Consider the following 17,424-nt stretch of genomic DNA (forward strand, 5'->3'; position numbering starts at 1 on the left):
ATAAGCATACCATACTCGCATATAAAGGTACTCTACCATTAATATACATCCAAAAAGGGTATCATGTTATGTGTTCATGATCAAAATATGCTTACATGGCTTGGAAGAGAAAGATTTAAAACCATATAATACAATACATAACTCATAATTTCCTCAAGCCATGATTACTTCTTTTCCCTTCTCCTTGGAAGTAGTAGCACCTAGGATATCATGTTATAGGAGGAGTGAGATTTCATAGAAATCCCAGTAGCATTGAACATACAACCATCAGGTCAACGTGCATAAGATGTCATGCTACATGCAGTAAAATAACATTGCTAGTCTTTATGCCATGCCATAACCATTCTGTATCTATGTCATCATATCATGGAGCATATAATCATTCTAGTCAAAACTCAATCATGCAAGAGCCAAGGCATACATTGCAAGGAGTTCACATCATCTGTACATAAACATTCTCATGGCACATAAACACACATAGCAGAAACACCAAATGCAGGTCAACAAAATAATTGCAAGTTCACGCTACCTCGGTTCCACACTTAATGTTTCCTCCTTGTTTTCCTTGCTTGAGGTCCTCCTAGGTTTCCAGAAATTGCCTATCAACCATACAGTAAGGGTATGGTAAATTCCATATCCAGTATACAATTCTTTCTCAGTATAATACTACCCTTGTGCCTTTCAATTTATAACTTCTGTATACCTTTCCTAATCATTTGACTTTAGTTTGACCAAGCCTTAATCCTCAGTTAAGGTCTTGGAATTCTTCCTTAATCCATGATTAATCATGCTTTCTTGGTTAATCACTAACCCTTAATCCTTAATCCAATATTTAATTAAGGTCCTCAAGTCACATAGTCATTAATACAACATAATCCTCTAAGATTAAGTCACTAATCCCTTATGGATTAACCATTAATCATTCTCTAATTAACATGATTAACCTTTAATCATTCCCTAATCAACATGATTAATCATAATTAATCATCCTTCAAATAGCATAACTAATCACTAATTACTAATTAATCAGGGTAGCTAACCTTAATTACTTACTAATCTTTAATCAAATAACATGATTAATCTTAGCTATCACTAAACCATAATTAATCAAGGTAATTAATCCTAATCTTCGTGAAATAAATCATTAACTAAAAATAATTAACACTTAGGGAAGTAAACATACCTTAATTAGCCCTTAATCGGCGATTAGAGGTGTCTAACTTTGCTTTCTCCCTTTCTCTCTCTTCTTTCTTCCTTTCTCTCTCCTAGAACTCAAGAACACAACATTCCCTCACCAAGCAACCATCTTGGCTGAAATGTTCATGAGAGGGGGTATTTATAGGCTTTGATTTTTCAAAATTCCAAGAATGCCCTTCGGGAAAAAGATGCGATTTCGGCCGTCCATTTTTTTCCACTTTACACATGGACAAATCCTAGAGCACACACCACAAGAAAATTCCAACTTTGTCCTCCCCCCTTATTTTTGGCTGAAATATTACTCTAAATATTGGGAGAAAAATGACTCATCCAATATTCAGTGCAATCCACTGATTATTTGTGTATTTTCGGTCCGATTTTCCAACAATCCTGTCCAATTTACTGTCACAAAATTTTGATTTCAACACCTCCTTAAATTCCCCTCATTCCAAGGGTATTCCATGATTTTTATCAAGTTTTACCTCCCTCTATACTTTTCTAAATTTTATTCCGTCAAAAATCAATATTCTACCGATAATAATTCGGTAATAAATATTCTTTAAGCTAACCTCTGTACATCCAAAGGTGGGTAGTAATTTTATAAATTAGGATAATATGTCACATAATTTATCCCTATTTTTCCTTGAATTTTTAAGGCCTCCATATATTTTAAATAATGGAAATTAGCTAATTTTCCTTAATTAACAAAAAATTCCAATAATTACAAAATAATTCCCTGATAAATTATTTTTTATCCTATATTCACCTTCTAAGCCTCAAACATTTTTCTGTACCCTCCTTTCTATTTTTCATGATTTTTTGGAAATTTTCAGGAATTTCGGACATTATTTCCAATACTGCCCTTTCTTGACCGATCTTTTCAAAAATGACCGTTATGTCCCTATCCTGATTTTTCCTCATAGCCTGGATCATCTACCAGTCTACTATGCTATTTGACCTTAGTCAGTCTCAAATCATTCATCAATTAGGATAAAATTATCAGGGTGTGACATCGGGAACATGCCGACCTCATAATGCTAGTTCCCTGTGAAGGGAATTGAAAAACGCGCAACAGAAAATAAATTTAAAATTTCAATCCCTTGCCCGGATCTACCGATCGTGTTTAAGTCAAGTAGTAAGAAGCATTACCTTCGATGTTCGATTTCTTGGTGACTCGGTGATTCCGCCGTTCAGGATGCCTCTGCTCGCCTCCTTTGTCGCTCGAAGTCGACAACTCCGGTCGGCTTCCTCTACCGATATCCACACGAACAGCTCTCCAGTCACGAACAGCGTGCTAGCACCTCTTTGTCTATCTAGGGTTTTTTTCAAAGAGTCCGTCCTCCTTCTCTATTTTGGCCGTCTCTTATCTGTAAGTGTTTTCACTCTCTCACTCGAAACCCTAGCTCCCAATATCAAATATATAGGATGCTATAGGTATTATGAATGATATTTAATTTTGAAATTAATCCTAAATTAATTCTGAAATTAATATAATATCAAATATTGCCTAATCAGATAAGAGAACAATTAAATAAATATGGTTTATATTAAATCCGTCTCACAGATTTAATTCACCTATTTATTTAATTCAAAATAAAGATATGACGGAATTAATTTATATAGATTTAATTTATCCTTATAAATTAAATCTAACAATTAATATCTCTTATATTTATATAATATGTATATATATACGAATTTATATATATATACACGTCCACCCTGTATTATTCATTGAATCTAGATATATCTTAGATTCAATGAATCTGGACATCATAACTCGTGTTGGGCTATTTTGTGTGCGACCCTGTAGGCCCATATGAAGTTGGCAGTGGGCCATTAACTATAATAACTCACAAGTCGTAAGCGGTCTCTTGCAAGACATCACGACTACCCAAATCATATGAGGATCGTTGAACGATGTAACCTTTCATACAACCATATCACGTCCCTTTTGTCACATGACATTTTGGTCATGGATGAGGCATGGAGAACTTCATCTTCCTATTCATGACCGTTACTTTCTCGATCCCTGAGTAGTCTGAGTATAGAAACGGAACTACCTTTCCATTATAGTATGGCCATACATCTCTCAGACTCACTCATCGAGGGGCTCAGTAATATCTCTCTACGAATGTGAGGGACAAGTTCCATCTTGACCATTCACATTCCTCTGTATGAAAAACCACTAAGCTTGAACATAGTCTTTATGATCACTCGGTCAAAAGTGACTTTTGACTAGGTCAAAGCTGAGCGTTTCTCATGTAGGAATCCATGATGATCTCAGGTCAAAGGGCACAGTGACATGGTTTGTATATGAGAGAAGCTTATGACTTAACCCATGCAGCTCTCTCATAGCAGCTCGGTCTAATACCTTGTACTCTTACATGTGCCTATGACTTTAATTTATATATCTATATATCTTTAAAGTCATACTGGTCTTATTTCATCTCTGCTCCCACATAGATGACCGACCAGGGACATTTAGGATAAACCATGAATTATCCAAGGATAGTCATCACAGTAAACATGCAAATAATATGATAACGTAATTAATAAATTCATAAATCAACAATGTTCATAACATAATGATTGGCCCCTAGGGCACAATTTTGAACACCCTGCATAACTATCTGTCTCATTCTCATCTCATTCTCTTCTTTTTGATCTCTAAGAATTCCACTAAGGTTATCTACTTTGACTTTACTATCTCCAAGTTCCTATTTATCTGTTCAGGGACTTGAGATTGCTACTCTATCATAGTGCCCCAACTCTAACGAGGCTCTAAGAGTTTGTCCAACTTATGTGGCCACTACACCCTCTTAGCGGTGTACAGACTCAACCCCTAACTATCTTATTCAACTTATCATTACTCTTCCTCTTGAGGGGGAATCTGATAGCTTTTAAATAGTAGCTACTGCTCCCTCTCTGATCTGTATTAGTCTTACTCTTAGCGACCTTATAGTCCATCAAGTTGTGCTAAGATATCACCTCAACATCCAAGAGTCACTATCTCTATTCGCCATGACCAGAATCCTCATTTGCCACCAATTTTCTTGGTTCATCATGACAAAACATACTTTCTCTTAACTTCTGCTAGTTTTACTTAGCTTCGTTCATCGTAACCTTAACTGCTGTCTGAAGGACTTTCATGTCCTAGCCTTACTGTGATCCCTAACTAAGTCAACTATTTCCTTTCAAGTAATGAAGGAAGGGTCTGGCTCACAACTCTAAGCCATTAGCACTTTTGGTTTCCCCTATCCTCAGGGATCACTGGTGGCAGAAAGCGATCTTTAGCTCTTCCTAGCTTTTATATCCATTTAAGAATCGAAGATAGCTACTTTGATCATGCTGCCTTAACCTCGTATCAAGGCTACAAATTGTATCTAACTTAGGTTGCCACTTGACCCTTTTTCTTCTAGGGTTTAGACTCATACCTCTATCTGACTTATGAGCCATTATCCCCCCCCTTTTTTTTTTAAGAGGGAAGTCTCTTTATCTCTACATTGTGGCTACCTTCCTCTGCGTATAATTTCTTATCATATTTTATCTGTACCTTTCTAACAGAGGATCCCAACTTCATTTCTTAAAGATCCTTAATACTTATTTTCCCTAGAGCATTCATCTCCAACCCATAACCCTAGTTAGACCTTAGCTAGTTTTCCGCTACTAGCTCTAACCTGAACCGGGCTTTCTAAATTCTTACAGATAGTTCCTGAAATGTCCTACCTTTAACCCCTTAGAGCACACATTTGTAAGCATTACGGTTCAAGTAAATCATGGCACAAGCTCGCGGATTTAAAATTTTAACATAATTACTCGGGTTACTATTCACTATTAAATTTTCAGATTACAAGTCCAATTTCAAAAATTCATAACTAATTCCATACAAATTGTATTGAGATGATCTAAAATTATACTGAAAGCTATTTTGATTCTCTTTAAGGGAAAAATATCCAATTGGACTTATCCTTACCCAATTCGTACAGTTAAATCAATAGATATTACTATTCATTTCAAAAAATCTGGAACTTCCAGATTCTGTGCTTCAACTTTTGAAATTCATATCTCCTTGTATACACATCCAATAGATGTGATCTACCTCTCATTTTAAAGCTTTAGATGTGTACTATAAGTCTTCCAAATCTCGTGACTTAACTCATTCTTTTGATAGGTCAAACTAGAGCTACAAACTCACTGCTCCAGGATCTACGTTTTATCTCTTAACATCTCTTTACTTTAACTCTTTTTATTTCTTTGGCATACATAAGATGGGCTTACTCTTTCCCATTCATGCTCATACAATTTCATTCATGTCATAAGTATTATAATTGAATACATGGTATCATTGGCATCCACAACATAAATTACATAATAGGAGAATTACACCTTGAATAATAATATCATTCATTAACATGAACAATTCTCCACTTTCTTCTCCTTGCTTCTCATGCCATTATTGCCCATTGATGATTGACCTAAATGGTTGATTAGGGAGGGGTGAGATTCGGGAGAATCTCAGAAGCAAATAATACCACATAATCATGCTAGATGGATGCTAATGCACTACACATAACTTGTTTATTCTCTTGTTAAATTAGTGACAAATTAGCATGCTCAAAGCTAACTTTTTGATGCATGGCCATGGAGACATAATCTACTCATCATGAATAGCAATTACAGCAGCCAAAACATGTCACAATAACATTCAATAACATGTACACGGCAACACACAAGCATACAACATCAAGCAATGACAATAGGTAAGTTCACTACCTTGCACCTCAAGCTTTCCTCTTACTTTTCCTTTGACTCCCTTGACTTTCCAACCATGTGGGCATTCAGATGAACATCACCAAACATCCTCTTGGATGTTCCAAAGGTCCTAAACATAGTCACATTGATCATACAATCCATTAGGACCACTAGATTACATAAAGTTCAAGACTATCTCTCTTGAACCTCAACCCTTTCTCTTGGTCTTAGGGTTCTCTTTCTAGCTTTTCTAACATAAATCTCATCATTTCCCATCCTTATGATCCATTTCTTGTCAATTAGGACTACTTTAGATGGCTTTAGATTCAAGAATATCAAATCTGGAAATTATGCTTCACAGTACTGTTCACGCAGAAACTCCAGAATTTTTGCTTAACTTTGAAAATTCATAATTAATTCTAGAAAAATTAAAATTGAGTGGTTCTAAGTCTTACTGAAAGTTTCTTAAGTTAAATTTAAAGGAAAAATAGTTTCAGGAACCAATTCTATGCTGAACAGTACCGGAATTGTACGGAACTCGAAACTCTTCCAAAAGTTCAACACTGTTTCCAGATTTCAAACCCTAACTTTGAAAAATCACCATAAATCGTACATATATCCAAATGAAGTGTTTTACCCATGAATTTAAAGCTCATAGAGTGTACTTTAATGATGCAAAATTTCAGAATCAGATTCAAAGAGAAATAATTCGAAACAGGCATCAAATCAGATGCTATAACCACCACAAACATTGATCTTGAAGCTTGAACTTAGATGGACTTTCTCTCACTAGAACTAGCTCTTTCTCTCTCTAAATGCAAGAGCGGCAGAGTTTTCCCTATAGATCCTTGCTTGGCCGAAATATGAAGGGGGGGAGTGCCTATTTATAGCTAAAAATTTGACTTGAATGGACCAAAATACCCTTGGTGGCTAATAAAAAGGGTAAGGGCAATCTTGGAACTTCAAGTTAACTTTTACATCATCATTACATCATCTTCTTGCATCATGCTTACCTCAACCTTCTAGAAGATGCCAAGTGTCATAAAAGTGGTGGAGGAGATAGGAGATTAGATCCTAGCCATTGGATCAAACTTAATTCCTCCGAATTTACTTGGCCCACGTTTCTCCAGCTTCCTTTCTGGCCTTCCAGAGCTCAGAAAATTCTTTTGTCTGCTCCATAAATTCCCTTTAATTCTAGAGAATATCTATAAATTTCCTTAGGCCAGAACAGGTAACCGGCTCTTTAATTTATTAAAGCCACTCCACTGGCCTTTTGGTTGTGGGACTAATTTTATAAATTAGTACAACCTTTCAACCATTTAACTTCATTTTTGTATACATTTTTGAGGTCTCTTGCTATTTTAAATAATTACCTCAAATGATATACTTTTTACTGGTAATAGCCTCATAAATTCCATTAAAGCTGCCTTAGGGGTATTTTTGTCTTTTCTCTTCACAGAAGAGCCTTAGAATATTATTTCCCATTTTTTGGGATTTTCTTAGAATTATCTATGTACTCTTCCATTTTTATCCCTGTTGGTCATAACTTTCTGAATTTACGATTTAGTCTCTACTTGGACTTAGCTTCATATAATCCTCTCTTTGAGGCTTATAGCTTAACCTTTGGCCTATATCTAGTTTCTTTTCTCTCTCTGGGCCTTCGAGACTTTACTGGAGCCTCTAAATTTGATTACACTTTAGCCCCTTAAAACTTTTACTTTGTAGTTTAGTCCCTGAAACTGCTCTGCCTTCCTTTCTCATCTTTGGGACTTCTGCTCAAAAGAGGTCTAGTAGCCTATTCAATCCAGGCTATTTCTGGTACTTCTAGGCCTAAAAGTTTGGATGTTACAGTTCCTATGCCAGAACCTCTGCTCTGATACAAGAAATGTCACACCTTACTTATATAATATCTTAGAATCCATTTAGAATCCTTTTTTATCACATTGGATGGTCTTGAGCTCAAAATCTCTTTAGGATGTTACTTTTCCAAAAATACTGTTCACTGTGTAAATTTCAGATTGCAGGTCTAACTTTGAAAAATCATAACTAATTCTACAAAAATCATATGGAAGTGTTCCAAAATTCTACGGAAATCTCTTTCAATGCTCTTTAAGGGAAAAATATCCCATTTGGACTTATTTTTGCCCAATTCGTACAGTTTAATCAATAAATATTACTGTTCATTTCGTAAAATCTGGAACTTTCAGATTCTATGCTTTAACTTTGAAAATTCATATCTCCTTGTGTACAAATCCAATTGAGATGATATACCTCTCATTTTAAAGCTTGGGATGTGTACTATGAGTCTGCCAAATCTCGTGACTAAACTCATTCGTTTGAGGGGTCAAACTGGAGCTACAACTCACTGCTCTAGGACCTACGTTTTATCCCTTAACATCTCTTTACTTTAATTCTTTTTATTTCTTTGGCATACATAACATGGGCTTACTCTTTCCCATTCATACTCATGCACTTTTATTCATACCATAAACATTATAAACACATGCATTGAATTGATGGCATTCATAACATAAATTTACAACATAGGAGAATTATACATTGAACATAATCTCAACCATTAACGTCAATAATTGTCCACTTTCTTCTCCTTGCTTCTCATGCCATTAGTGCCCATCATTGATTGACCTAAATGGTTGGTTAGGGAGGGGTGAGATTCGGGGGAATCTCAGTAGCAAACAATACCACATAATCATGCTAGATGGATGCTAATGCACTACACATAACTTGTTTATTCTCTTGTTAAATTAGTGACAAATTAGCATGCTCAAAGCTAACTTTTTGATGCATGGCCATGGAGACATAATCTACTCATCATGAATAGCAATTACAGAAGCCAAAACATGTCACAATAACATTCAATAACATGTACACGGCAACACACAAGCATACAACATCAAGCAATGACAATAGGTAAGTTCACTACTTTGCACCTCAAGCTTTCCTCTTACTTTTCCTTTGACTCCCTTGACTTTCCAACCATGTGGGCATTCAGATGAACATCACCAAGCATCCTCTTGGATGTTCCAAAGGTCCTAAACATAGTCACATTGATCATACAATCCATTAGGACCACTAGATTACATAAAGTTCAAGACTATCTCTCTTGAACCTCAATCCTTTCTCTTGCTTTTATGGTTTTCTTTCTAACTTCTCTAACATAAATCTCATCATTTTCCATCCTTAAGATCTATCTCTTGTCAATTAGGACTACTTTAGATGGCTTTAGATTCAAGAAGATCAAATCTGGAAATTTTGGTTCGCGGGTACTGTTCATGGAAAAACTCCAGAATTTTTTGCTCAACTTTAAAAATTCATAATTAATTCTAGAAAAATCAAAATTGAGTGGTCCCAAGTCCCACTGAAATCTCCTTAAGTTAAATTTAGAGGAAAAATAGTTTTAGGAACCAATTCTATGCTGAACAGTACCGGAATCGTACGGAACTCGACACTCTTCCAAAAGTTCAACATTGTTTCCAGATTTCAATCTCTAACTTTGAAAAATCACCATAAATCGTACATATATCCAAATGAAGTGTTCTACCCATAGATTTAAAGCTTATAGAGTGTACATTAAGCATGCCAAATTTCAGAATCAGATACAAAAAGTAACGTATTCGAAACAGGCATCAAATCAGATGTTATAACCATCACATACCTTGATCTTGAAGCTAGAAGTTAGATGGACTTTCTCTCACTAGAACTAGCTCTTTCTCTCTCTAAATGCAAGAGCGGCAAATTTTCCCCTATAGTTCCTTGCTTGGCCAAAATATGAAGGGGAGGAGTGCCTATTTATAGCCAAAAATTTGGCTTAAATGGACTAAAATGCCCTTGGTGGCTAATAGAAAGGGTAAGGGCAACCTTGGGACTTCAAGTTGACTTTTGCATCATCATTGCATCATCTTCTTGCATCATGCTTACCTCAACCTTCTAGAAGATGCCAAGTGTCATAAAAGTGGTGGAGGAGAAAGGAGATTAGATCCTAGCCATTGGATCAAACTTGATTCCTCCGAATTTACTTGGTCCATGTTTCTTTGGCTTTTTTATGGCCTTCCGGAGCTCAGAAAATTCTTTTGTCTGCTCTATAAATTCCCTTTAATTCTAGATAATATCTATAAATTTTCTTAGGCCATAACACTTCCTTTAAGCCTTGCGTAAAAATTCATTTACTAAAATACCCTTTTATCGGCAAAACTAGCTTTTTAATTTATTAAAGCCACTTCATTGGCCTTTTGGTTACAGGACTAATTTTATAAATTAGTACAACCTTTCAACCATTTAACCTTATTTTTTTTATAGATTTCTGAGGTCTCTTGCTATTTTAAATAATTACCTCAAACAATGTATTTTTTATTGGCCATAACCTTATAAATTCCATTTAAGCTACCTCAAGGGTACTTTTGTCTTTTCTCTTCACAGAAGAGCCTTAGAATATTATTTCCTATTTTTTGGAATTTTCTTGGAATTTTCTGTGTACTCTTCTATTTTTACCCCTGTTGGTCATAACTGTCGGAATTTACAGTTTAGTCCCTGCTTGGACTTAACTTCATATAATCCTCTCTTTGAGGTTTCTAACTTAACCTTTAGCCTGTATCTAGCCTTTTTTCTTTTTCTCAAACTTTGATTACACTTTAGCCCCTGTAAACTTTTTCTTTGCAATTTAGTCCCTAAAACTGCTTTCACTTCCTTTCCCGTCTTTGGGACCTCTGCTCAAAAGGGATCCAGTAGCCTATCCAATTCAGGCTAATTCTGATACTTCTAAGTCCAAAAGTTTGGATGTTACAATATGGGTCACCAAAAGATATTTTATGGGCAGTAGAAAAATTAGAATGCAATATGGGTAAGTGTTAGACAGTTTCCTATCTACCCGGTAGAGCAAAATTTCTACTATATGACTCAATAAGGTTGACTAATTGGTCAATAGTGTTGACTTTTTTTTTCTCTTCGCTCCTCTAAGGTGGCGCCATATATGTGCCTTTTATTGGCCAATATCAATTATTAAAAATACTTAGAGATCTCAGAAAATTATGAAAAATTAAAGGAAATTTATTTAGGAATTATGGAGATTTATAAAATTATTTCTAATCCTAAATGATGAGAAGGTTAGCTTTAATTGAATTTAAAGCTAAATTAATATCGGTAGATTGTCTGTTTTTACGGAAACGACAATTTAAAGAGTTATATGGGGAGAAAAATTATGAAATTAATCAAGAAAGTTCCCTTTACTGAGATATAATTAATGGTGATCTAATATAAGAATTCTGAGATACTAGAATTTTTCGGCTATCAGATAAAATAAACCAATATTATATTACGATTCAGTAGACTGTCAGAACAACCGGGGTGGTAAAATTTCTGATAGAATGTCAAGGACACATGTCACGCCTAAATTGGCCAAGAAAGGGAAAAAGAAAATAAAAGAAAAAGGAAAAGAAAATACTAAATCAAGTTAGATTAAAATTTAATTAGGGATAAGTAAAATGATTATGGTTAAGTCATCTTCCGTAGGATCATGACACGTGGCAAACATGGTTCATTGGATGGCTAGGATCTAACCTTCTATCTTTGAAAAGTCAAAAGTTTCTAGAAGGGTAATTAGCCAAGTTAATCAAGGAATTAAGAGAGTTAACCTTGATTAAAGCCTAATTAATCTTAATGGATAAGAATGATGACATAAACCCTAATGACTCACCATCCAAGTGTCAACATATTAAGCCACATAGCCTAAGATTTGTACATGTGAAAAGAGGTAAAAATTGGAGGGCTAAGATTAAGTCTTATGCAAGAAGGGCAAATGTGGAATTAATGAAAAAGGAAGCCTATAAATACCCCCTCCCACATGTTCATTTTGTGTGAAGCCTTTCAAGTAGGAAACCTCTTGCAAATTTTTGTTTAGAGAGAGAAAGAGAAGATTTCTAGTGAGAGAAAGTCATTTGGAACCAAGGTAAGCTTCTACAACTCTCCTATTTCAAGTATAATAATGATATGTTGGTTTTATGCTATTTTAATGATGATAGAAAGTCATTTTCCTAAGCGAAAGTGCTGCCCAAATTTTATTAAAATGATAGGGAATGGTTTAGATGAAGTATGGTTAAGATTAAGCATGGTTAAAGGTTAAGGATTAAGTGATTACATGATTAGTTTTGTTGAGAATCCTTTTCCTTATAGTTATATATATGGTTCGGCCAAATTGAAAAATGTAGGAGGAAATATGTTTCAATTCAATTTGATGCTTCCAATGAGTTTAAATGATGATTTAGTGTAGGTATATACCAAGAAAGGGATGTTGGAAGCATTAAAAATTGAAATGAAAATTTTGAACCTATTTATCCCTATAGTTCGGCCAAGTCAAGTTCAATAGGAAGGGATTGGATTTTTATAAAACTAATATGATAAATGGATTCTACATGAAAAATTATATAGGAAAGGCCTAAGAAAGTTCAAGAATCAAAGCTAGAAAAATAAACCCTAAAAGTCAAGAGAAAAAAGGGGTTTAAGGGGTTAAGTTATGGAGTTGAAGTAATGCTTAATGTTGTGTCATTGGTTGCCTAATAGGCTATACACAACAAAGGGGCAAAGATCTAGTCAAGAGAAAAGAGTTCAAGAGGAAGGAAAGCCAACAAGGTAGCTTTTGCATTCCATTGCTTGTTAGAGTTACTATACATTGTATGTTCATTGCTATGTGTTATGATGTTATGCCATGATGCCTCCATGCATGTATACCTTGGTTTATGCAAGGTTGAGATGATATGTTATGTTATGATGTTATGTTTTTCCATGGCAAGTACATAATACTCAAGTATGTATGTATGCATGTAGCTTGAACTAAATTGTGATGTGTAACCATAGTAATGTATGCTATGTGCTACTAAGATTCCCCAAGAATCTTACCCCCATACTTAACAAACCCTAGGGCCTTCAACCTCCAAGAGCAAAGGAAAAGAAGTAGCTATAGTGGAGAGTTAAGTTTGCTTCAAGAAGAAGAAGAAGAATGAAGAAAAACCTTATGTTGGATGAATGTAATTAAGAGTATGCTTTAAGGTTTTAAGTTATGGATATATGCTAGCTTATGTGTTAATATGTGAAAGCATAGTAGTGTTGTCCAAAATGCATGATTATATGGTAGGAGAATTAGTATGCAAGTAATTAGTCAAGTAAGACAATTTATCCTTCCAAGGGGGATAAAAGTCAACATTATGGACCTAAACTTTGACCAAAGTCAAATTAAGCAATCGAGTGAGTATAGCCATGAGATTCGGTGAGCAAATAGATAGGATTTTTCTCTTTAAGATAAGAGTTGGCTCACCTAAATCTGATAACCACACATGAAGTTATGTCCTTCCAAAGTTGAGCTAAAATAAGTGGAAAATAGAAAAATGACCATATGAACAGTAACTTTTTCGAGAAAAACTGGGCTCAAATTTTAAGGCAATCAGTCCAGAAACTATTTTTCCTCAAAAATTTTTCCAAAGAGCTTTTCATAGAACTTAGAATCACTCAATTTTGATTTTTATACAATTAGTTATGAATTTTTGAAGTTTGCCACATTTTTGGGTTACAATGAATAGTAACCCGCAAAAGAAAATTTTCAAACTTGATTTTTCATAACTTGTAGTCTTCAAAAGTGATTCCAAATGCTTCCGCAAGGCAAGTTATTTGATATAAACTTAAGGTGTTATAACACCTCAAGTCATGACCTGAAGTAGTGAAGTTGCAACTTGAGGTCACAGAAACTACCAACAAAAATTTTTCAAAGCTTGGCCAAAATTTAACAAGTAAAAACCCTTTTAGCAAGCATCAAAACAGACAGAGATGATCCAATACGCAGCAATTCACCATCCACAATAAAGGAGAAGGGAAAAAACTTGACAGTGTCCCCACTGTCAAAGGAGAAGGGAAAAGAACAGCAGCAACAACAAATAAGAACATAGTAAACCAACCATTCATTGCAATATAGTTTAAATACATCAAAGTGTAATTTTTAAGTACTGAGTTTGTAGGAAAGAGCAATAAAATAAAAAGAAAAACATAGAAACAAAACAAAAACAAAAGACTTCTAATAGCAAAGCTTTCAATCCTCCTCTGCTCTTCTTTCCTCTTCTACCCTTACATCTTCTCCTGCATGGACATTTGCTTCTCCCATTTCAGTATTAGCGGTAGCAATAGTACCAAAAGACTACCCTGAACCCCCACTAAAGTAACTAGTAGTAGGAACAGTGTTCTCCCAAAAGGCCTGTTCATACTCTTGAGGAAAGTTGACCTTGAGAGCCCTAGCCATCTCCTACATCAGAGGATCCATAAACCTCTGCCTTTTGAACTCATGAGACATGGAGATAGCTTTATATGCATTGAACTCCTCTCTTAGATTTGTCACTTGCTAACCCAGCTTGGTAATTTGCTTACTCAAAGAGGCGAGGTTGAAACTAGAGCCACCCTCAGCTGCCTCGTCCTCTGGACCTTCCTCTATCACCCTCTTTCCTCTTTTTTTCTCTCTGTTGGATTTGGAGGCGGCATAGCACCTCGTCGTGGCAGGGTTTAAGATAGAGTCAGATTTGTGTGTTGGTATCCTGTGTGCTACATATATGTCCGTGATTAAGTGTGGAAATACCTAAATAGTCTGGACATTGTTGACATAATGCCTAATCTTATCCAAGGTGATGATAGGGATATTAACCGGTTGCTGGGTCATGGGGAGATGCAATAGGAGTGCACCCTCTTTAGAAATATCAGAAATATGGGTTGATGGCATCACATTGTACGTCATGAAGTTCAGCCAAATCCTGGCTTTATCATTCATGTGCTTGTGCTTGAAAACTTTTTGCCCACTTTCCTTTATAGTCCAACTAGCTCCCCTTGTCCCAATGGTTTGGAAAACCTCTTCCTAAGAAACTTCCTTAAGTCTGGTCTTCCAATGCTGGTATTCACAGGCAGGGACTTCAGGAAGCTTGTAAAACTTCTTAATAGCATTTCGGCTGAAATAACATTCACTCCCTTTAAAAGTGATCCCCATATGTCTGTCCATCACAAAGCAGGCATAAAACTCTCTCCCCAAGGTCAAATTAGCCTTATTTCTCCTCTTTATGAGTTCCCTTAAACCACGCGCTATGGTGAGTTTATAAAAATCATACTCCTTAGTCTCTGGGAAATGCCACTCTTGAACCACCCCCTGTTGGCAAACATTTTCACTACTTTCTCTCTTGTGAGTCTGGTCTCCTCACGAGGGCAAAGCATTTTAGAGCCTGAAGACTCGAGGTTCTTGGTGCGAGGCACTGAGCACAAAGCAAACACACAACAAGCAACCAGAGTAAACACAAACAAATAAACAACCCTACAAAGGAAACTAAAACTTATAATAGGCCCAGAAACCAAGCACTGCCCCACACTTAGCTAAAAGCTATCCTTTGCCAGACTCACTTTAGCAAAATTGTTGAAGATTTGAATTGGGACACTTAGATTTTAAAACTATTGGGAAAATCATGCGAAAACCCAAGTATTCATAATTTTCAATTACCCAAAATCAATTTCTTACAAATCCTTAATAGGTAAAGTCAAAATCTATTGAGAAACTGCAGTTTGGAAACAACATAAGTGAATTAGAGGTTTAAAGTCTCCTCTGTGAGCTCAAGTCGTGACCTGAAGGATGTGAGGTCACGACTTAAACAGACAGAGTGGGAAAAAAATTTAGTGTTCAGAAAGGCTCTAGGTCGCAACCTGGAAACACTGAGGTTGCAACCTGGACCCAGAAATTTTAAAAAAGCAAAACGAACTAGTTTTCCAGAAACCAAATGTTTGCAGCAAATATGATCCCAAGCAGTTCCAAAACAAGTTAAATAGCATTTTAAACATCCAACCAAAACTCCACTCAATCAAAATCAAAACCCTAGAAACTAAAGCCTTAGAAAACATAGAATTAAACTGAACTAGGAAAAACAAAAAGAAAAATAGAGCAAACCTTGAAAGAGTGTAGGAAGGACAGATTTTACTCAAGAATGGCTTGAATTTTGAATGGTAAGGGAGGATTTTCGGAGGCAAGAAAGCAACAACAAGCACAAGAGAGCAGGTAAGCATTGAGGGAGATGAGGAAGTGGAGAAAAGACAGGTTTTTGAAGTAGAAGAGCAGTTTCACTTAAGGAAACTGAAGGGGAAGGACGGTTACAGAAGAGGAGAAGGTCGCGACTTCAGGGAGGTAGAAGTTCAGTCGTGGGGAGAGAGAGTGAACATGTAAGGGAAACTGAAAGGAGGAAATGTGTGATTTTACAAAGAAGAACTAAGGTTTTGGGCCCTTGCGGTGTAAGAAGCTTGAATTGAGGCCAAGTTCAAAGCGTAAAATGGTAATTGGGGTGGAGATAAGTAAGGGTAATGAGGTGAACTCAGTGAAAAATCATGACTTTTCATGTTAGGTCGTGACTTTAACAGATAGAGGGGGATTTAGGGTTTCAGGAAGGCTCTAGGTCATGACCTGAAAATAGTAAGGTCGTGAGTTCAGCTCACAGAGAGCTCCTCTCCTCAAACTAACCTTTAGGTTGCGACTTGAAAGTAGCTAGGTCATGACCTGGGGTGATAGAGAGCTCTCTGACACTCTAGACCTTGAAAAACCTAAAAATAAATACCTTATACCAAAACCACTTACCAAAATACCTATCAAAACAACCCAACTCAATAATTTATCACCAGATTCTCAATAATTTAAACCCAAAACTTCAAAAACAAATGATAGAAGATTGGGGAAACTTCAAAGGTTTCAAAAAAATATTTTAAAAATTTTGGCAAGTTGTTTCGACAAGAACTACCCATAACAAGGAACAACCTAGCAAACTGATAGGTCTCATTATTTGCATATATTTCTAGCCCTAAACTCATGCTTTTGCCATCTATATTTGCATACTTTGGGCATAATTAGCTTCCATTGTGCATAAGAGTTGGTGAGAGGAATTGTGAGGTTTTGCAAGTGTTTTTACATGTTTTTATATGATTTTATATGTGTGTACTTTTGATCCCTGCTTCGGTATGAATTTCAGGAAGTTTCAGTAGTATTTTCGCCATTCTGTCTGAGACGCCACAGCTGATTTGGAAAGGCGCCGCGGCAGATATCCAATGGTACTCTCGATGAAAAGCGTCGCAGTGGATGGACTAAGGCGCCATGGCGGACGGAGGTTTTCATGAAGCTCAGGATCATTAATCAAAACGACGCCGTACAGGACAGGCGTCGCGGCGGATTGACGGAGGCGCCGCGACGGATGATAGAAAATTTCAGATTTAAAACCAGAATCACGCGCTTCAGCGAGGGAGACCAGATTTCAGTTTCTCATTCATCTCCAGACGCGATTTTCTTGCTCTCTCCGCCCTCTCTCACTTCTTCCTTCCATTTTTGTCCAAATTCATCAATTTCTACCGATCAACTATGGATCTTTCATCAATTCTTGCTGTTTCTACCCTAATCCAGAGTATGAGTAG

Source organism: Neltuma alba, unplaced genomic scaffold, assembly GCF_004799145.2.
Source record: "Neltuma alba isolate B1F8T4 unplaced genomic scaffold, ASM479914v2 tig00010534_pilon, whole genome shotgun sequence".
Lineage (NCBI taxonomy): Eukaryota > Viridiplantae > Streptophyta > Magnoliopsida > Fabales > Fabaceae > Neltuma > Neltuma alba.